The 20,403-nt window shown below is 47.6% G+C and overlaps 1 protein-coding gene across 1 annotated transcript in view; it reads left to right on the plus strand.

Moving 5' to 3' along the window:
- LOC135218899 (notchless protein homolog 1-like) overlaps positions 1 to 20,403 on the plus strand; it is a 202,447-nt gene that overhangs the window by 41,448 nt on the left and 140,596 nt on the right.

A 20,403-nucleotide genomic window follows, 5' to 3' on the forward strand; every position in this document is an offset into this window, starting at 1 on the left:
TTGGATCTTCGATTTCTTTTGAATTTACGGCATTCAGTTAGCAGATGACGGACTGTGACCAGAGAACGACAATGATCACAGTAAGGGGCCTGTCTTTCCTCGCCTTGCAGCATCAAGTACAGTGGTACCTCGAGATACGAAATTAATCCGTTCCGAGGCGCCCTTCGTATCATGAGTTTTTCGTATCTTGAACGGCATTTTACATGTAAAATGCCTAATCCGTTCCAAGCCCTACAAAAACACCCCAGTAAATTATATTTCCAGGCCTACAACACATGTTCTAGGGTTACGACGCCGATCCGATGGAAGAAATATGACTCCAAAAAGGCAAAATACTGTACATACTTGAGTAATATTCAACTGCATGTAATGTTCAACCCCATTTTTACTGCATATATTAGGACTTTAGCATATGTCCCTTAGCAATAAGCCTACCCTATGTTAGCGGTTGCTATTGTAGCCTAGTCTATGATTCTGACATCTAAACCTAAGAGCTAAAAGCTTAGAATATGCCAATAAAATGTATAAATAATCAGTATGTACTCATTTCAAATAATTATTAATTAATCATTAACTATAATACACAAACAAACAAACAAAAAACCTTCCAATCGTTTGTTTACATTCAGCTCTTACAAGTACCGAATGAACGCCAAGCAATCACTTTTTCTAGGACACAGTAAGCCATAAATTTTCATTAGTATCTCTCTTTAGCTAATGAAACTACCAAACAGTATAATAACCATTCATTTCTATTCTTTATTCTATCTTTACCTAATGGAGATACCAGTTACTGACAGCCATAATGAAACATATACGTAACGTAATATTAAAACAAGAAGAATTCTAAAAAATACGTATTTGTTGGCTTCAATGATAGGAGTCTGATTTATTTTATATTTTATGATATCTAATTCACAATTTTTTTATTAAATGTATTGCATGTACTCATTTTAAATAATTATAAGTAACCATTAACTATAATAAACAAACAAAAAAAACAAGTTCTTCCAAACTTCTGTTTACATCAGCACTTACGAGTATCGAACGATTGCCAAGCAATCACTTTTCCTAGTACACAGTAAGCCATAAATTTTCATTATCTCTTCAACTACTGAAACTACCAAACAGTATCATAACCATTCATTTCTATTCTTTATCTATCTTTACCTAATTTTTTTTTTTATTAAATGTATTGCATGAATAAGTTTTTCAATTTACAGCATCCTTTCACCAATAGAATACTTAAAGCACAAGGGGTAGATGTTGACCAATAGGAGAGCAGGACCTTATAGGGTGACTAGCATCAGGAACCAATGGAGAGCGGAAGGATGGTGGCGAGTTTACTCAGTTGGCGGCGCAGGAGTTTTAAAATTGTTCTCGGTGGTCGGGTGAATCTCGGGACTTTACAGCAACAACCTTTCGTATCTTGAAAACTTTTCGTATGTAGAACAGTAAAATTTTTCGCATTGGCTTTCGTATCTCGAGTTTTTCGTAAGCAGAGCCTTTCGTATCTCGAGGTACTACTGTATATACATATATTCATGATTGTCTTTGTTCGATATATATTGTATTATAAGTGGTCTGGTAATCAATCGCCTAGGCCTAGCCTCTTTGGGTTTAAACTTTAGTAGTAGGCTATACCTCTCGGTCGGGGGCCACATCAACCGGTTGTTGCACCAATCACGACGAGCCATAGGCTCAGTCACACTACCACCCCTGCAGTGGTAGCCTAGGAACCGTTGATAGGTGGCCATCCCCGGTCGGGTAGTTAACCAGGCCATCCCCACCATTTTTGGGTTCCGACCACCCCCCCAACCCTCCCCACCTTCCCCCCTCGCCTACTACTCGATTCAGCGCTGCCAAACCGTATAGATCGCTGTAATAACAGTACTCTTAGTGAGGAAAGGTCGCTTAAGTTTCTATAAGTGGCAGAAAGGGGTTGAGAGAAGGGGAGGAGTGGAGTACTACAATTCCAAACCTATAGTCCTCCGGCTCCGCCGGTTGATGGACGTAGCTTTGGGAGGTGTGTAGGTAGCTCCACCGCTTCGTGGTCTCGTTCTCCAGCCCCTCCCCCTATGCTGTGGAAAGTGAGTGAGAGCTTTATGCCCTACTCTCCTATCCCTAGTAGAGGTGTGCAGTGTTAGAGAAAAATTTTTTCTTTGATTCGCCGCCTCAGGTCACCCTGTGGGCAGTGGCAGAGGCAAGGAGGTCCGAGACCACAAGTGAGCTAGGCTTCAAGGGATAATACAATGAATAACGACGGACCCTTGCGGTGCCGACGGACAATGACTCACTATGACTCCGCCACCGGAGCGTTGAGTCTAGCCTGCGTAGCTCAAGTTCTCAATCTTTGGAAACTATGCAATTGCCTACTTTACATATAGCCTTCTGGTCCGGCCAGCCATACAGAGTTGAGGCCCGTCCTCCTCCTAGGTTCGGCGAGTACCGGAGCTCAAATACTAGACTTGCATTAGTCTCTGGAATGAGATAGAGAGCCGGCAGTTATAAATTAGTCATGGATTTAAATTATTCAGCGAATTAAACTGAAATCAGTAATTTCCAATGCTTTGATGAGTAAAACTTGAACATTATTTAGTTTAAGTTGCATGCCTTCGTCGGAGGAGCTCCGGCCCTCCTTAAGGCAGAGACTCATTAGCAATTACTATTACAGAAGGTGCGCTGCCAGTCTCCGGGGTGCGCCGCCTCCCTAGGCAAAACCATCGGGCACGAAGTGTGCAGGTCACACGCTAACTGCTCGGTGCCCTTTGTAGCTGAGGAGGGACAGCCTCCTTACATGGTCTGGCACCCGGAGGCGTGCACCATATGCTATGAAATGGTATTGCTCCTCCTGGATGTGCATGTAGGTACCTTACTCCTATCTCTTTCATAATGAAAACAGATGTGTTGAGTCAAACAACAGAATGGTTTATAAACCGCCCCTCCGTCGGGAAGGTTAATTCTTCCTTTCCTCCGACAGTCGACTGAAGAAACCCGCCAGAACGTAAGGACGGACCTGAGGCGCTGGGTGTCCGGTTATGGGAAGAACGCGCCTTCAGGTCACCCCTACATCCTGGATGCCAGGGTTCCCTCTCAGCATCCATGAAACCTCATCTGGCAGTCTCCATCAACGCCATCCGGGCGGAGACGGCCCCCTTGACGGAGGGTAAACAAGAAGGATTGATGGCCAACGTAGCGGCTATCAACATTCACGTAGAGCCGATGGCCCTGGAGGAGCTAAGTGGCGAGGTAAGTGAGGCAGGTAGTCTCCTTAGCCCCACCCCTTCTTCTTCCTCTTCTTTTCTGGGCTTTTCCAAGCCCTCCCGTACTTGGGACAGCGCACGGTCAATGCGTCCCAAAGAAAAAAATGTCAAATCGAAATCCCTGCCCAAGGGACCTAAGCCGACTCCGTCAGCGGCGACCAAGTCACCTCTGGCCCCAAAGCCGTCAACGTCATATGACAAGTCAGCTGCCAAGGGTTCTCTCCCCTCAAAGGGATCGAGACCGAAGTCCGCCAAACCCCAGGCGATGGAGTCAGGCATAGATCACGAATTGCTCGCTAACCTTCTCATGTCGAAGGTTAGAGAAGCTGTGGACAAGAGGTTTGAGTCATTACGACGCGCCTCCGGACCTGAAACCGCCGGCCAGTCAGTTTCTGAGATAGTGGCCGAGCAGATCAAACCGCTACAAGCAATGATGACCGGTTTGCTCCACCCCGGATCTCCGGCGCTGGCGATGGGGGTGCCGGATGCCTTAAGCTTCCCCCCTTCCATAAGAATAACCCATGGAGGCTTGCTATGCATGCACCATATGTAGATGGTAAATTAACCATTGAAGGGTGTGGGCCTCTGGAGGACTTTGAACTTCTTTTTCCGGAAGGCCTCCAGTTCCCTTCCCCAGGTTTGTTAGACTAGCCGAACACGTGCTAGTAAAGGGTAGATAAGGTCCCCAAAGAAACAGTCATCTTCCCAAGGAAACAAGCCCAAACTGTCTGGGCACACACCATGGCCGAGTGGGACTGCGTCAACACTAGATTGACGCCTTATAAAGGCACATACACAATGTTTTTGACCCCGGAGCAAGTTCCGTCGCCCTGCACCGACAAGGTGGCAGAGCTAACCTTGTAAGCCTTAGCGGAGGAAAAACCCATCCCCGCTTTGAAGGAAACAGAGGCCACCTCCCTTCTCCTGCCGGCAGGTAGGGAATTCTGGAATGAAGCCCCGGCCACGTTTACGGCAGGTAAACTGGACCCAGACTGTGCCTCTACCTTATTCTCCGACATGCTTCCCAAGTTTCCGGAGAACCTAACAAAGGCCGAATTTGAGACAAGGTAGGAACAGGCGAGGTCTATCAACTCCGTCACTTCAATGGAGTCGGTACCCTCCACATATAAAGACGAACAAGTATTCCAGGTTCTGACAAAAAACCTATTACAAACGTTTCAGTCAGACCTGTATGATTTGGGTTAGCAAGACGAAATTGTAGAAATATTGTCTTAGCAGAAGCCTCCATAAGACATGAGCCGAACAGGTTGATAAAATCATCAATCTGGGGAGCGAGCTTGTTCCCTCAGTCAGAGGTAGATAATGTCTTGCGGGAGGCAGCCAGAGCTAACCAGAGCCTCGGGTTAGGTGGGGAACTTCCTCCCAAACGGAAGTTCGAAGCACCCGGACAGTAAGCTAGATCAAGAAAGAGGGCGAAGTGGTACAATACCTATAATCCCTCTTGACCCAAGACAGTTGTTCAGGCACTCCCAATATCACACGTTGGGAAGCCCTCAACTTCAAAGGCTCAGCCATAGCAGCAATATGTTTTACTGCAGACTCAGCCTACACAACAACCCTCGACCTCGACAGCCATCATGACCTCCCCCGCCTTTAACCCCGCCTATGAAGCTAGGGAATCCTTTCGTAGCTATCACAAGCATGCGGGTAGCAGCAGAGCCAGAGGTAGCTCCCGACTACGAAGCGGTTCAAGGGGTAGAGGTTTTCGAGGAGGCAGAGGTTTCAAACCTGCAGCCAACCAGTGAGAGCCCGCAGGTAGTAGGGAGGTTATATCTCTACCAAGATCATTGGACTTTCAGTCCATGGGCCCACAGTATAATCTCCAAGGGCCTGGGATGGAAATGGAAGAAAGGGCCCCCACCAGCCATAAACTTCTTTCAGATCCCAACAATGGACCTGATAGATTACACCAAAAACCTCCTACAAAAGAAGGCCATAAAGAGGGTGAGGAGTCTAAAATTTCAAGGGCGTCTGTTTACTGTTCCAAAGAAGGAATCAAACAAAAGAAGAGTGATTCTGGACTTGTCAAAAACTCAATTCATACATTCTTTGCAACAAGTTCCGTATGCTAACAATCTCGCAGGTGCAGACCTTACTTCGCCGTGGGGCCGTCACCACCTCTATAGATCTTACAGATGCTTACTATCATGTCCCGATAGCAAGGAACTTCTCTCCATACCTAGGCTTCAAGCTAGGAAACAAAGCTTATTCATTCAGGGTGATGCCGTTCGGGCTCAACATTGCACCCAGAATATTCACCAAGCTAGGAGAGACAGTAATCCAAGAACTAAGATCCAAGGGGATCATGTTAGTAGCCTACCTAGACGACTAGCTTATCTGGGCAGCCAGCGTCAAGGAATGCCGCAGGTAATAAATTTCCTGGAGTTTCTGGGTTTCCAGATAAACAAGAGAAAAATCACGGCTGGAACCGGCTTCCCACTTTCAATGGTTGGGAATCCAATGGGACCTAATAAAACACAAACTGTCCCTTCCACTCAGGAAGTCCAAGCAGATAGCGCCAGCTACAAATCAGTTCCTCAAGAACAAGAGGGCCTCTCGTCATACTCAGGAGAGGATCCTCGGCTTGCTTCAATTTGCAACGGTAACAGACGTCCTACTAAAAGCCAGATTGAAGGATATCAATCGAGTCTGGAGAAAGAGAGCCAACATCAATCTCAGAGAAAGAGTCTCAGTGATTCCACCCATCCTAATAAAGAGGCTTCGGCCATGAACGAAGCACAGGAACTTGTCCAAGACAGTCCCACTGCAATTCCCTCCGCCGTCTTTGACAATTCATACAGACGCATCACTGGGTGGTTGGGGGGATACTCGCAGTTCAAAAAGACTCAAGGAACATGTTTGGAGACGTTCCGCCAGTTTCACATCAATGTACTGGAAGCAATGGCAGTATTCCTAACCTTAAAACGTCTGGCTCCGGCCAGGAACAGCCATGTGAGGATAGTCTCGGACAGTCTGGTGGTGGTACACTGCATAAACAGAGGAGGTTCCAGGTCAAGCAATCTGAATCACGTGCTGATTGCAATATTTTCATTAGCAGCAGTAAATCACTGGCACCTGTCAGCAACCCGTCTGGCAGGAGTCAAGAACGTGATAGCAAACGCACTGCCAAGGACTACTTCACTAGAATCAGAGTGGTCCCTGGACAAGAGCTCATTCCAATGGATTTACAACCAAATCCCGGACCTTCAGGTGGATCTATTTGCCACAGAATCCAATCACAAGCTGCCATGTTACGTAGCACCCAACCTGGACCCTCTGGCCTATGCCACAGACGCAATGACCATAGACTGGAACAACTGGCAGAAGATTTATATATTTCCTCCGGTGAATCTTCTGATGAAGGTCGTGCACAAGCTACGGTCCTTCACAGGTCAAGTGGCATTGGTGGCACCCAATTGGCCAAAAAGCAACTGGTTTCCGCTTCTTCTAGAAATGAAGCTCCAACCCAAACGGATCCCTCGCCTGAAGTTAACACAGACAGTACAAACTCAGACTGTGTCAGCTTCCTCAAGAATTCTGAATGCCCTAAATTTATGGACTTCATGAAGTTTGCGGCCCAAAAGGGTGCGAGTATCGATCAATGTAACATTATGTTTGTAGAATCAGATAAAAGAGATTCAACTCTCAGGCAATACAATTCAGCTGTCAGAAAGTTGGCCAAATTCCTGAAGAAATCACAGGCCCACAGAATGACTACTAATCTGGCAATTTCATTCTTCAGAACCCTGTTCGAGAAAGGCCTAGCCGCCAGTACTATTACAACAATCAAGTCAGCCTTGAAGAAAATTTTTCAGATTGGCTTTCATATTGATCTATCAGACACATACTTTTCCTCCATTCCGTAAGCATGTGCTCGCCTGAGACCTACAGACCGCCCTCATATGGTCACTTGGTTTCTAAATGATGTTCTCAAACTGACTTCAGAAACCAACAATGAAACATGCTCCTTTTCCTAGTGGCTATGGCCTCAGGCGCTAGAATATCTGAACTCTCGGCTCTCTCACGACATCCAGACCACACAGAATTCCTCCCGTCAGGGGAATTGTTACTATCCCCAGGTCGAAGTTTCTTGGCTAAGAATGTGGACCCAAAAAATAGATGGGTTCCATGGAAAATCATCCCTTTGACACAGGACACATCATTGTGCACTGTCACTACACTTAGATCCTTCTTAGCCAGAACTTCCACAGCATCGTCAGGTCCTCTTTTCATTAGAGAAAAAGGCGGCACTATTTCCCTTAAAGGTATTAGACAACAAATACTCTACTTTATCAAACAAGCCAACCCGGATTCAATCCCACGTCCATGATATCCGAGCTGTGGCCACCTCTATTAACCCTTAAACGCCGACTGGACGTATTTTACGTTGACATTTTTTGTCTCTCGGGTGCCGACTGGACGTATTTTATGTCGACATACAAAAGTTTTTTTAAAAATTTGCGGAAAAATACTTTTAGGCCTACCAGCCGAAAACTCTTGAATCACGCGCCTTGGGGGATGCTGGGAGTTCACGGATCAAGGTGTTGTTTTGTTTAAAATCATTACGCAGGCACGCAAGCGCGAATTTCTTTCTTGCCGCATTAAAAAGTATCTGTGACACATCTCGGAAATTATTTCGTCACTTTGACATAATTTTTTTACCATTTTAAATTAGCCATTACATGGAGTATTATATATGAAAATGTGCGCATTTTTATGTAGAATACAACAAAAAAATACTCATGATTGTAGCTTTTATCAGTTTTGAGATATTTTCATATAAATAACGATAAGTGCCAAAATTTCAACCTTCAGTCAACTTTGACTCTACCGAAATGGTAGAAAAAAGCAATTGTAAGCTAAAACTCTTATATTTTAGTAATATTCAATCATTTACCTTCATTTTGCAACTAATTGGAAGTCTCTAGCACTATATTTAGATTATGGTGAATTTATGAAAAAACTTTTTCCTTACGCCCACGCGGTAACTCTTCCGGAAAAAATCATACATGCGATTGTGGTAATGTTTGCACCATTTTAAAATTAGCCGTTACATAAAGTTTTATATATGGAAATGTGCGCAATTTCATGCACAATACAACTAAAAACAACCCATGGTTGTAGCTTTTATCAATTTTGAAATATTTTCATATAAAAAATGATAAGTGACAAATTTTCAACCTTTGGTCAACTTGGATTCTACCGAAATGGTCAAAAAACGAAATTGTAAGCTAAAACGTGTATATTCTAGAAATATTCAATCATTTACCTTCATTTGGCAACAAATTGGAAGCCTTTAGCACAATATTTCGATTTATGGTGAATTTATGAAAAAAATAACATTTTCTTTACATCCGCGCGGTAACTCTTCCGAAAAAATCATACATGCGATTGTGGTAATGTTTGCACCATTTTAAATTAGCCGTTACATAAAGTTTTATATATGAAAATGTGCGTATGTACTCGACTCAAGTCTGGGCTCCCTTCTGTTCAAGGAGTCCCCATCGACGTCTGTTCCTGCGCAGGTGGCCGCCCCTATAATAGCAGACATCCGGGCAGAGACGACGCCCCTTCCGGAGGAGCAGGAGGACTTGATGGCAGGAGAGGTGGGGGCCATCAGCATCCACACCGAACCCATGACCATTGAGGAGGAGGTAGGTGGGGAGGTAAGTGAGGCAGGGAGTCTCCTTAGTCCTACTCCTTCTTCTTCTTCCTCTTCTTCCTGGGCTTCTCTAAGCCCAACATGTACTTGGGAAGGATCGTTTTCGGTTGTTCCCAAGATCAAATCGGTAAAACCGAAATCCCTGCCAAAGGGAGCAAAACCAGCTCTGTCAGCGGCGACTGAGTCATCTACGGCCCCACGGCCGTCGACTTCGTCAGCTGAGTCGCCTGCTGCCAAGGATTCTATCCCCCCAAGGGGTCGAGAGCCAAGTCCGCCAGATCCAAGGCGACGGAGTCTGGTTTCGATCATGAGACGTTCGCTAACCTTCTAATGTCGAAGGTTAGGGAAGCAGTTGATGAAAGGTTTGAGTCGTTACGACTCGCCTTGGGCTCTGACATCTCCGGCCAGGCTACAACATTTTTGGTGGCCGAGAGGATCAGGCCCCTGGAAGATATGATGACCGGATTTCTCCACCCCGGATCCCCGGCGCTGGCTATGTCAGTGCCGGATGCGTCAAAGCTACCACCATTTCATAAGAACAACCCGTGGCGGTTAGCTTTACATGCCCCATTTTCGGATGGGAAGTTAACAATTGAAGGGTGCGAACCCGTCCGTGGAGGACTTTGAGCTCTTCCAGGGGGTGGGCTCCAAAATATTTTCTTTTTCTCGGATTTCTCAGACTAGCGGAACACGCACCTGTTAGAGTAGACAAGGTCCCGAAGGAGACAATGATCTTCCCTAGGGACCAAGCCCAAGCTGTTTGGGCGAGCACCCTCACCGACTGGGACTGCGTCAATACTAGGTTGACGCCACACAAGGGTACCTTCACCATGTTTGTGACCCCAGACGAGGTTCCGTCGCCCTGTACAGACAAGGTAGCGGAACTAACTTTGCAAGCAGTAGCAGAGGACAAACCCCTACCAGTACTAAAAGAGACAGAGGCTACCTCTCTTCTCTTCCCCGCAAGTAAGGAATTCTGGAACGAAGCCCCGGCCACGTTTACATCAGGTAAACTTGAACCGGATTGCGCTTCTACTTTATTCTCCGAGAGGCTGCCTAAAATTCCGGACCATTTAATCAAGGCGGAATTTGAAGCAAGGACAAGACTAGGAAGATCTATCAACTCCGTCACTATGGCGAAGTTGCTAGCTACCACATACCGAAACGAACAGGTGTTCCAGGTTGTGACGAAAAGTACTACAGACTTTCCAGTCGGACCTCTACGACTTTGGGATGGCAAGGCGAGCTTGCAGGAAGTATGTCCTGGCGGGCCTCCATAAGGCATGAGCCTAATAGGCTAATAAAATCCTCAATCTGGGGAGAAAACCTGTTCCCGCAAGATGAGGTTAATAGCGTCTCTTGAGAGGCAGCCAGAGCCAACCAGAGCCTCCAGTTTGAGACCCCCGGACATCAAACCAGACCCAAGAAGAAGCCAAGGAGATTCAATCCTTACCAGGCCTCCCATCTGCAAACAGTTGTTCAAGCGGTTCTGGTCTCACAAGATGGTAAGCCTTCGACATCGAAGGCTCAGCCACAGCAGAAGTTTGTCTTACTGCAAACTCCGCTGGCCCAACAGCCTTCAACCTCCACAGCTATTATAACCTTCCCAGCCCTTAACCCCGCCTATGAAGCAAGGGATTCATTTCGCAGCTACAGCAGGCATGCAGGAAGTAGCAGGGCCAGAAGTGGCTCCCGGCTACGAGGCAGACCAAGGGGTAGAGGTTTCTGGGGAGGTAGAGGTAACAGACCTGCAGTCAATCAGTAAGAGCCCGCAGGTAGGAGGAGATTATATCTCTTCCGGGACCATTGGACCTTCAGTCCATGGGCCCACAGTATAGTCTCCAAAGGTCTGGGGTGGAAACGGGAGAAAGGACCAGCTCCGCCAATAGAATTTTATCAGATACCAACGGAAGAAAGACTCAGACAAAAGAAGAGTGATTCTGGACTTGTCCTGTCTCAACTCATACATTCATTGTGACAAGTTCCGCATGTTGACAGTCTCGCAGGTGCGGACCTTACTTCCCCGTGGGGCCATCACCACCTCTATAGATCTTACAGACGCTTACTATCATGTTCCAATAGCAAGGAACTTCTCTCCGTACCTAGGCTTCAGGCTAGGAAACAAGGCTTACTCATTCAGTCATGCCGTTCGGGCTCAATATCACGCCCAGGATATTCACCAAACTAGGAGAGACAATAGTCCAGGAACTAAGAACTCAAGAGGTTATGTTAGTAGCCTATCTAGACGACTGGCTCATTTGGGCAGCCAGAGTCGAAGAGTGCCGCAAATCGACAGCCAAAGTGATAGAATTCTTGGAATCTTTGGGCTTCCAGATAAACAAGGAAAAATCTTGGCTGGTTCCGGCTTCCCGCTTCCAATGGTTGGGAATCCAATGGGACCTAATAAGACACAAGCTATCTCTTCCACCCAAGAAGGCCAAGGAGATAGCAGTTCCTCAAGAACAAAAAGGCGTCTCGGCGTACCCAAGAGAGAATCCTATGTTCAATACAGTTCGCGTCAGTAACAGACGTCCTATTAAAAGCCAGATTGAAGGACATCAATCGAGTCTGGAGAAAGAGAGCCAACATCAATCTCAGGGACAAGATTTCAGTAATTCCACCTATTCTGACAAAGAGGCTTCGTCCATGGACGAAACACAGAAATCTGGCCAAGTCAGTACCACTGCAATTCCCTCCGCTGTCTCTAACCATCCATACGGACGCGTCACTGAGTGGCTGGGGAGGATATTCACAATACAAGAAAGTACAGGGAACATGGTCGGATATGTTCCGCCAGTTCCACATCAATGTTCTAGAAGCCATGGCAGTTTTCCTGACCTTAAAACGACCAACTCCGGCCAGGAACAGTCATGTGAGAGTAGTCTCGGACAGCCTAGTGGTGGTACATTGCATAAACAGAGGAGGTCAAGCAATCTAAATCACGTGCTAATTGTCAGCAACTCACCTGGCAGGAGTAAAGAATGTTATTGCAGACAAACTTTCCTGGACAACCTCGCTAGAGTCGGAATGGTCCCTGGACAGGAAGTCATTCCGGTGGCTTTGCAATCAAATCCCGGACCTTCAAGTAGACCTATTCGCCACAGAATCCAACCACAAACTACCGTGTTATGTGGCACCCAACCTAGACCCTCTAGCTTACGCCACAGATGCGATGTCCATAGATTGGAACAATTGGCAGAAGATTTATCTATTTCCACCGGTGAATCTTCTGATGAAGGTCCTGCACAAGCTACGATCTTTCACAGGACAAGTAGCATTAGTGGCACCCAACTGGCCAAAGAGCAACTGGTTTCCGCTTCTAGAACTGAAGCTCCGACCCAAATGGATCCCTTGTCCAGAACTGACACAGATAGTACAAACTCGGACTGTGTCAGCTTCCTCAAGAATTCTGAGTGCCCTAACTTTATGGACTTCATGAAGTTTGCAGCCCAAAAGGACGCTAGTATCGATCCACTTAATATTTTATTTATAGAATCAGATAAAAGAGAATCAACGCTCAGGCAATATGATTCAGCAGTCAAGAAGTTGGCCAAATTTCTAAAAGCCTCAGCTGCTCATAAAATGACCATGAATCTGGCAATTTCGTTCTTAAGAACTCTATTTGAGAAAGGCCTAGCCGCTAGTAACATTACGACAATCAAGTCAGCCTTAAAAAAGATTTTTCAGGTTGGCTTTAATATTAACTTGTCAGATGCATACTTCTCCATTCCAAGAGCATGTGCCCGCCTGAGACCAACGGACCGCCCTCATACGGTCTCTTAGTTTTTTGAATGACGTACTCAAATTAGCCTCAGACACCAATAATGAGTCATGCTCTTATATAACTCTGCTTAGAAAAACTTTATTCCTAATGGCCATGCCAGAATATCTGAACTCTCGGCTCTCTCTAGGAATCCAGACCATACAGAATTCCTCCCGTTCGGGGGAAGTATTACTATCCCCAGATCGGAGGTTCTTGGCTAAAAATGAGGACCCACAAAACAGATGGGCTCCATGGAAAATCATCCATATGACACAGGACACATCATTGTGCCCTGTCACTACCCTTAAATCCTTCTTAGCCAGAACATCCAAAAAATCTTCAGGCCCCCTTTTCATAAGAGAGAAAGGTGGTACGATTTCTCTTAAAGGTATTAGACAACAAATACTCTACTTTATTAAACAGGCAAATCCGGATTCAATCCCACACGTCCATGATATCCGAGCAGTGGCTACCTCCATTAACTACTTTCACAACCTGAAGAAATATATGGGTTGGAAATCTCCAGCAGTTTTTAAACGACACTAAGAAACCTAGAGGTCCTTAAATTTCAAGCAGTTGCTGCAGGAGCATAGTCTCCCTTGAATGGCTGAATCTTTGTCTAAACATCCTTTCCTTAACCTTTGGTCCACTTCCTTCCCTTAATCTCCTCTTTCCTTCCTACCTGCCTCGCTCGTATTCCCTACCAAACCTCTCTCCCCCGGGTCATGACGGTTTGGTTGTCATCCTGCCACTGGAACATGTATATAGTGTTGAGCCCATAATTGCTTAATGGATCTGTCTGTACATACCCTGTATATTTTTCCAGATACCATGCTTAAAAACCGTATTATATTATTTTATTATTACTAGTTCTAAGCCATAGTTTAAGTCCTAGTAAAATTAGTAAGTAAATAAATTCCTACCTCATTATGCATTAAAAATTATTCTTTAAATGAACCTTAGGTTTCATTAACCCCTTTTTATATATTTATTTGGTATCCATTGAGCTTGGATGGGGATTCTCTAATACCTTTTCACCGGCAGACACAGGTCGAACCCAGAAAAGGGATTTTGACGAAGGAAAAATATATTTCTGGGGAAGACCTGTGTCGCCCGGCCGAAAAAATGAACCCAGCCCTGCTATTTTTCTTTCCCCACCCTTAACCAATACAAGCTAGGATGTCTATTCCAGGAATGCAGGTGGTGCGCGAGTCGCGTAGTAGTAGCGAGAGCGAGGAAGGAGGAGTAACCGTTGCAATGGCTCTTACCGTGAGAGGGATTTTGGAAAGGAATCTTCTAATTGGCAAAAAACCTGTGAATAGTGGCTTCCACTCGCCTTGTACTTTATACCCGACACCCTTTGGGTGCTGAGCGAGGGTAGTAACCTCAGCATAGCATGCTAGCTTTTTTCTCTGGTATATTTAGAATCTATTTATACTTAGAAAAGTAGCTACACGAACTTTTTCACCGGGCGACACAGGTCTTCCCCAAAAATAGATTTTTCCTTCGTCAAAATCCCTTTATAATATTTTAAATACATGAGACTCTTGGACTCAAACCCGGGAACAAATTCCAGGGGTTCAAGAGCCCCCTCACCACGTCAAGGTGGTCTCACTTTGAGGGGGCCAAGGCACTAGGGTTTGTAGTACTCCCAACTCCTCCTTGCCCAGGAGTGGAGCCTATGTTACTAAATAGTGGGTAAGATATTATATATTACACGACCACACTACCAGTATGGCTACCTCACTCACCTGTATCAGACCAGACCAGCAAATGACATGTCAATTCCTTAAACCGCCCGAAGGAAGAAGGAAAGGTACAAGAGAAAGAAGGAGACCAGCCAACTCACTCATTCTCTCATCCACACAATCATCTTAGGTAAGATACAAAAGTGCCCCGTTAAGGGCAACTATGAGTTACACAACCTGTTGGGCAGCCACCACAGGACCCAGGGAAAACATGTCCATAGATCTGTAGGCAACATCCTTAAGATAGAAGGAGGTGAACGTGGACTGGCGTAACCAAGTACCAGCGCTCAGCACTCTATGTACAGCAAAGTTCTTTTTGAAAGCCAGCGACGGACCAATACCCCTAACGTCATGTGCTCTGGCCTGCACAGACATGGTGATGGAATCATCAAGAGTCAAGTATGCCTGTCTGATGGCTTCCCGTATCCAAAAAGAGATAGTATTCTTAGACACCTCTTTCTTTGTACGGCCTGTACTAACAAAAAGTCTGCAGCATTCTGGTCTAAGGTGCCGAGTCCTTTTAAGATAGCAACGCAGGGCCCGGACAGGGCACAACAAAAGCTCTTGACCATCACCACCCACAAAGTCAGTCAGTGTTGGAATGGAAAACAAAGCGAACCTGTCATCATGCACCAAGGGATTTTGGGTCTTCTCCACGAATTCCAGGACAAATTCAAAGGACACTGACTTCCAACCCCTGGTGTGCTTCACCTCATAACTCAGACCGTGGAGCTCTCCTACCCTTTTGGAAGATGCCAAAGCCAAAAGGAAAACTGTCTGAGCATCAGGTTCCTGTCAGATGAGCGATGCAAGGGCGCATATGGACTCTTAGTTTAAGCTATCTTAAGCACCAAGGAAACATCCCATGTTGGAGGCTTGAGCTCTCTAGGAGAACTCGACTGCTCAAACCCCTTAACTAGCAGGGAAAGTTCCGGGGAAGAGGAGCTTTCGATACCCTTCAGGCGTAACACCAAACTCAGTGCCGCCCTGTAGCCTCTAATAGTGGAAACGGACAAAGGTTTTTCGTCTCTGAGGAAAGTTAAAAAGTCTGCTATTCGCTGAATAGAGGTCGCAAGTGGAGAAAAACCCCGTTTACGACACCAATCACAGTAGATCGCCCATTTGCCTTGGTAAACTGCTGGACATGTGCCCAGCTGATTTCTGAGAAAAGCCTCTCTCTCGGAGGAGATAGTTGATAGCCTCCAACCGTGAAGAGACAGGGATTCTACCGACTGGTGGAACCTTTCTACATGGGGCTGACACAGGAGATGCCGCCAAGGGGAAATCTCCCTCAGAATCTCCGACAACAACTACAGCAGATCTGGAAACCATTCCGCCTGAGGCCACAGAGGGGCTACCAAAGTCATTCTGAGACCATGTGAACTCATCAGCCTGTTCAGAACCTGATGAATCAAACAAAACAGAGGGAAGGCATACACCTCCAGGTTGTCCCAGGGATGTTGGCATGCGTCTTCTGCCAATGCTAAGGGATCTGGGACCACTGAACAGAACACCTCCAGCTTCCTGTTGTAGCGTGTAGTGAAAAGGTCCAGCATGGGTCTCCCCCAAATCTGGAAGCTTGTCTGCCACCACTTGATGAAGGGACCACTTTGTGCCTAGGATCTGATCCCGGTGACTGAGTTTGTCTGCGACCACGTTCTGTTTCCCTGGGATATACCTGGCTGAGAGCTCTATTGAATTGCAGATTGCCCACTGGTGAAGCTCGACGGTCAAGGCATGAAGTTGCTGAGAAACCAGGCCTCCCTGTTTGTTCATGTAGGCTACCACCGTGGTGTTGTCCGACATGAGAACAACAGATTGACCCTCTACCATCCCCCGTAACTCCTTCAGACCCAAGAAAGCCGTCTTCAACTCCAAAACGTTGATATGCTGCTGCTTGTCCTCCAAACCCCAAACGCCTGAAGCGATGAGGCCACCTAAGTGCGCGCCCCAACCTGCGAGGGAGAGAACGCAGAGGGACGCCCTCAATAAATTCTGGTCGTCCAACCACCAACGAAGGTCTTCTCTCACTTTCAAAGACAGTGGGACCATAAACAGGGGAGAGTCCCCCGCCAGAGACCAGAATTTCCCCAGTCTCCATTGCAGAGACCGAAGATGAAGACGCTCATGAGGGACCACCTTCTCCAGGGAAGATAGCACTCCCAAAGGAACCTGCCACTGATGAGCCGACTGATGCGACTTTGACAGGAAGTTGCGCGCCACAAAGCCCGCAACTTCTCCAATCTCTCATCCGACGGGAAAACTCTTGCCACTGTCGTATCGATGACCATGCCCAGGTAAAGAATCCTTTGACTGGGTACGAGGTTCAACTTTTCCTGGTTGACTAATATGCCCAGGTCCAGACAGAACCGAAGAAGACGATCCCTGTCTTGCAGCAGCTTCTCCTTGGAAACTGCCAAGACCAACCAATAGTCAAGGTACCTCAGCAAACGGATCCCCTGAGCATGGGCCCAACTTGACACGAGAGAGATGACCCTTGTGAACACTTGAGGGGCTGTCGTCAGCCCAAAGAACAAGACTTTGAACTCGAAGATCTTGTCCGCCAGAGAGAAGCGAAGGAACTTCCTGGACGTGGGATGAACAGGGATTTTGAAGTATGCGTCCTTCAAATCTATTGACAACACGAAGTCGCCTTCCGTCACAGCTGCCAACACCGAGCGCGGGGTCTCCATCTTGAACCGTGTCTTCCTGATGAAGCCGATACTTCCTCTATCGCATCCTTGTCCAGCATTTTCTGCACTTCCTCCTGAAGAGAACAGAACTTCAGAAGAATCTGGGGGATACGTCTTCCTGAGCTGCGGCTTGTCTGACAAAGGAGAGAAGTTGAATGGCAACAGGTATCCCACCCAAAGGACATCTACCACCCACTTCTCCGCCCCATAACTCTGCCACTTGGCCCAATGGCCGGCCAGGCAAACCCCCCACCTGTGGCGCAGGAGAGGGGGAGAGGGCGCCCCCAATCTAACCGACGGCCCCCTTGACCTCTGCCCCTGGGGCCTCTTCTTGGTTTAAAGGAACAAGAGCGAAAGGGGCGTTGATTTTGAGACTTGGGCTGTGTCAAACGAGAAGGCCCTGCCAAACTCGAGGTCCCCCTCGATGGCCTACCAGGCGACGATCTCCTTGACTGCTGCTGGACCAGGGGAGGAGGAGGGGCCGGACGTCTCCGAGGGCGGGCCTCTGATTTAGACACGGCTTGGTGCACCACTCGGTCCTTGGTGTCAGCCCGGCGTCGGTCTATCGCATTTTTGAGTTCTGTCCGTGGAAACAAGAATTGTGACTCCAACAGATCACCGTTCCTCAAGGCCAGCAAAGACTTGGTGTCAAGCGACCTCTCCATCCTAGACAAAAGCCGGGTCCCTCCTAACCAGAAGAAAAAAGATTAGCCCATAAATTAGCATTGAGGTGAGCCAAACAAGAAAACGCCTTGCCCCCGGACTGCAATAGACTGGCAAGCGAGGCAGCACTCACTAACCCTTCAGGGGACCTGTCAGAAGCTATCTTGGCAATCACCACATACCAGAGGTCCAGCCAAGAAACCGTCTGCAACATGGAGGCCGCTGTACATTCCAAAGCTAAGGAGTCTTGCAGGAGACAAGACGGAGCCACTGACCTCACCTGTTCCAAAGTCAAACCCGGCTTCAGGCGAATGACGTCTGGGTTAAGGTGGCGTAACAACAAAAACGCAAAGCTCGTAGCATAGTACTTCCTATGTCTTGTGAGAGGTGGGGTAGTAGTTTGGTAGAGCCTCTAGAGCCTCTAGAAACAAAGGCGTTAACCTTCTGCAAGACCGACTGAATGTGCCCCGACAACATCAGTTAAAAGAGATGATTTGGGGTCCTGAGTAGCTCCCACCAAGGCTTCCAAGCAAGAAGGAGTGTAAGACGACTGAGCCTGAGTCCTTCTTTCCAAATTGTTGAACCCACGAATGAGATCAACAACTTCCGAAAAGGAAGACAGAAACTCCTGCGTGTCCCCGCCCTCCCTCCTACTCTGGCACTGGACGACGACGACGAGAAGGATGGTGGTAGGCTCTTCTAACGCGCCTTCTTCACCAAAATTCACAGAAGGGTTAGCAGCTAAACAGTCTGAAACCCCTACTAACCTATCTGGGCTGGGTCCAAGCGTCAGCCTCCGAGACGGACCCACTGTAACACTAGGCACATCACTTACTTCAACAGGTGTCTCCAGACGTCCATGACCGGACAAGGGCGTGGCGGCCGTTACGTACGTGAGATGGGGATGGGAAACTCGACCACTCGAGATTGACGGAGAATCCCTTATAGTCTAAGTCTTGGAAGCACCAGTTAGAGAGGCAGGCAACACTCCGGCTGCACCACCTCCGTGCTCACTACCTTCGACCTCTTGACAGGCGCCTTCAGGTCTTTACAGTGGCGAATAGGCCTTGGAGAAGAAGGAGCACTAACATCACATGCACGGGCAGGGGAGGTTGCAACACACTCGCGATGTGCAAGGACAGAACGGGGGGTGGGGTGGTTGCACGTTCAAGATTCGGCGGCGAAGCAACCCCTGCAGAACACAAATCACTAACACTGCCCGAAACCACAGCACTCTCGGGAACATGTCCCGCGTTATTCCTCCTCGACGGCGAAGGAAGGGCAAAGTCCTTAGCCTTCCAACGCTTAATACGCCGACGAGGCATAGAGGGGGAAGAGGGAGAGGAGGACAGCACTAGCTTCTCAAGCGCACTCTTCTCGGAAGGGCGGGGACGAAGCAACACGTTTCCTACCAGTCCTCCCAACCAATAAGGCAGCCAACTTCACATCCAATAGTGTCCAGCCTCTGAAGCACTGCCTGGCATATGACCTCAGACTGATGTGCCAGAGAAGGCTCCGAATTGGGCGGCAGTGATGATGTCGCGGCTAAGCGAGGTGGATCAGAGGAAGCGAATGGGAGATACGTCATCGATGAGAGTGACGTCACGGCTTCCCCTCTGTTCAAGGGGGAAAGAGACGGCACTGGCGGAGGAATACGCAAAGATGGACCCCATGACATCATCAACGGGGGCTTCACTCCGATACAAAGCGACGGCAGACACCGGCGGAGCAATATAAGATGGCCGACTGCTCCCACCCGCCGAGGCGAGGCCGGGAGGAGGGGGGATGGCCTGGCTGGACCGGGAAGGGGGAGTGCGAGCCTCCACAAAATCCGCTAGCAACCCCCCCAAGGATGGGGTACCCCCTAGCCCAAGCGTCTTCCAAATCGCCACCATTTTGGACGCCTCCGACTCTGGAAGAGAAGAGAATGATGAAAAAACCTCACCCTTCTCGGGAACCGAAAAGCTCCTGAGAAGGAGGGGGCTACATGACAAAAAATACCCTGGCAACCTCCCGATACTTCCATCGACGAATCAATGGAAGAAAGGGAAGGAGATGCAGGGACAACGCTACTATGGGGGTTGACTACTGCGGAAGACGAAACATCGGGAATAGGAGCAAAGCCCTCTCAAGTAGGAAGAGTGGAGATTCTCTGATGTTCCCTCTTACCATAAAACTTCCTCCACTGCTCCTTAGGCCATGCCCGGCATTCCGTACAAGGATTCGTAATTGTACAAAAATTCGAACAACACCTATGCATGTGATGTGAGGGTCTGTCTCTGACGAAGCCAAAAAATGAGAACACGGGAATCCAGGAATTCTGGGGCACATACGCTGATGCCGAGAAGGAGCAGAAGAAGCCATAATACCAAGTAAAAACACACACATACACACTAAAGGAAACGAAACGGGCAACGAACCGGGAAAAGGCCAAGAGAGGAAAACACAACTCTCGCCCAGGTGGCTAAGAAAAGACTGGCGTAGATGATCGGCGTTTGACCACTCTTCACCTGATCTACGCATGCATTGCCAGATATCACAAGATTCCTTGCTTTCATCTGCTTTTTAACCAGATCCAGCTAGGCGCTAG

This window comes from Macrobrachium nipponense, chromosome 1 (genome assembly GCF_015104395.2).
Source record: "Macrobrachium nipponense isolate FS-2020 chromosome 1, ASM1510439v2, whole genome shotgun sequence".
NCBI classification, from domain to species: Eukaryota; Metazoa; Arthropoda; class Malacostraca; order Decapoda; family Palaemonidae; genus Macrobrachium; species Macrobrachium nipponense.